This window comes from Macrobrachium rosenbergii, chromosome 52, assembly GCF_040412425.1.
Source record: "Macrobrachium rosenbergii isolate ZJJX-2024 chromosome 52, ASM4041242v1, whole genome shotgun sequence".
NCBI classification, from domain to species: Eukaryota; Metazoa; Arthropoda; class Malacostraca; order Decapoda; family Palaemonidae; genus Macrobrachium; species Macrobrachium rosenbergii.
The window spans coordinates 33,919,715-33,922,598 of NC_089792.1; the positions used below are offsets into that span (position 1 = coordinate 33,919,715).

Below are 2,884 nucleotides of genomic sequence, written 5' to 3' on the forward strand. Positions count from 1 at the left end.
TAAAAGTGAAAAGATCACATTTAGTATTCGGCGTCTGCTGTGACCCTGATAGTTGTGACGCCAGATAACCCACAATTAATCAAATAATCAATCAATCCCCCACCTGGATGGCATTTACACCCTTAGTCGGATTTAAATGGCTACAATTACGGTACCTTATCAGGCAATCTATACTCTCTTCACAACCTTTTGGGTGCATTATTCTAAAATATACTTCTACTAAAGATCAGAGTCAATTACAAATAAAAGAAATCACTTATGACTTTTCCTCTACTTTGCAGAATTGATTTATGCTGCTGACAACAGTAATCATTTTACTTTCCAAGAAAAATGAGATTAAGCAGCATTTGATGATATAAAATAAAGCAAGATGATTACTTAATTGGTAATAAAATTAAACCTAACATCAAGAGGTTAATATTGTTATACTTAAAGTATTCCTGAGAAGGTCCTCGCAGTGCCTGGCCAAAGTTTTTGCAGCTTCAGAGGCGCACACAAGTGGATGCTGTGGCAAATACACCTGAAAATTGCAATACTTGGTAACTGCTCCCGTAACCGGCTAGTAAGAGAATTATGGTCACCCATGATGTTATATGCCCCATCAGCTGCAAATCCAGCAGAGTTGTCTAAGGGAATATGATAAAAAGATAACGTATTGATAAGTAATTTATGTAAACGGTCCCCCGTTGATCCAGCACATTGTGTCCTTATCATTTACATTAAGCAATTCTAGCGTTCAGGTTTTTAACAAAATCGTAATATTTAACAATAACAGTCAAACATTTGGTGGTACTGACATCAGTGGACTCGTCTATTATAACCGAAAATTTGTGAGTCTTCAACTTACCAACAAATTCATTAGTGACACATTTACCTAGGGCTTTAGTTCTCTGTGCATTGGTCTTTTTCATGCATAAACCCTGAGCAATGGTCGAATCTGGAAATATTGCCTTGCACAATTCAACCAGGTGGTCAGCAATGGTGATTGGCAAATTATGTTCAGCAATAAAACATACCATTAATATTGTAGCTAATGCTACTCCTTTATTAATGTGGAGATTCTCTAATATATTCGTCACGATAATCTTTAAGTTCCTCCCGATTCTGCAACCAGTGCTCTTCATTGGTGATGTGAGCGTTTCGGGTCTGTTGATTAGCAGAAAAAGAAAAAAATCGCATTTCATATATGGTAAAGAAGGATGGCATTCATTGAGCTCCAAATAATATTATGTATGTATATATGTTTTAAATATGAGTATATACCGTATATAACACATATATATATATATATATATATATATATATATATATTTAAGCAAGTATATTTAAGCAAGCTTGTATAGTATGCATATGTATTCTATGTAATGCACAGTACTTTTCTACTTCTCACTTGACAGCCATCATAAGATAACCAGGATGAACTCACCCTATGCCGTTTGATGGTAGATAGCTCAGCATTAAACTGTTTGTCGCATATATTGCAAAGTGCTTTCTCGGGATCTCCTTCAACACGGGACAACCATGGGCTGAAATCCTCGTTAGCCAATCAGGCATCCCTCATCTTTCTCTTGGGAGGCATAACCTACAAGTTATACCACCTACAGTAGCCTATCATTACAGATGCCAGTGATAAGCCTATTATGTCACAGCATATACTAAGGCTAACATATAATTTGAAAAGAATAAAATCTCTAGCTGTAATTCCTCTAGCATCAATAGGCAATTGAGGTATTTCGATAATCTTACCAGTAGGTAGGCCTACATTACATAAAATCCAGTCAAACTTATAACGTGCATTATACACCAAACCACACTTACTGCTGTTCAGACGGTGATATGTGTTAAAATTTTCCGTCGTCTTCTTCGTAAGTTGACCGTCATCCAGAGTGGATAGTCGACTTCAAAATATCTATACATTTTGGCACTTTTTTTACGACTGGAGATGTAAATACACTCATTTTGCACACATATATTTTTTTATCAATTATATCTTATACATAAGATACCGTGAATGTGCAGATTTAGACCATATCATATTATATGCTTCCTTACACAAAACTGACGTCATATAGGCTTTAAGGATTAAATAAACAACCACATTTAGTATAGATTTGATTAATTCAGGCATTTTCTTTTGTTGACAAGCTGGAAACCTTAGTTAAACTAAGGTGAGCTGTTAATCAGCTCAGCGGTCTGGTTAAACTAAGGTATACTTAACTCTGTACTCCAGAGTCCTTGACTAACATTCCACTGAGGAATTCTCACAGTTGGTTCCTTGGCACTGTAATGAGGAAGTCCTCGTTAAAGTTAATGGCAGAACCCTTCGTAACTAGTGTAGTGGAAAATCGTACTGGTTTTCATTTTATCAAGACTTGAAGTTAGTTAGCCACTCGAAGCTGAGGTTGTCTACCATTAAGTGTGTGTACGTAAGTGCGTAGATGTAAGAAGTGCATAATTGCTTAAACACAAATCCGACTGCTCGAGACACGTGTACGACGACGCCAGAGGGTAAAGGAATGCAGCAACCCCCCACCCCCCTTGTTTTGCATTTGAAATGCAACATTTCTCCCTTGTGAAAGGTATGCCGTAACACAAGAGTGTTCTTTTGTATTTTTACTTTGTTGTAACAGCAAATTGTTGTGGTAATGTTACATAAATTGCGCCATGTTGAGCATGCATGTGGTTAGAATTGTACCACCATCCGTAGGGTAAGATGTGCGATATTATTCCATAAGTTGTTTTGCAAGTGTCAGTTCTTTAGTTGAGTGCCACTTATTTTATGGGTGTAAAGCAAGGCTAACTGTGCTGTCCAAAAGGCACAAGTTAGGCATGAGAACAGTGTAGCCTAGGTCAAGGACTACAGTACATGCTGTTTGGCACTTTG

The 2,884-nt window shown here is 37.0% G+C and overlaps 1 pseudogene; it reads right to left on the reverse strand.

Annotated features, from left to right (window-relative positions):
• Positions 1–406: 406 nt before the first annotated feature.
• LOC136833959 (protein FAM200A-like) lies at positions 407–1,046 on the reverse strand (annotated as a pseudogene).
• Positions 1,047–2,884: the final 1,838 nt, after the last annotated feature.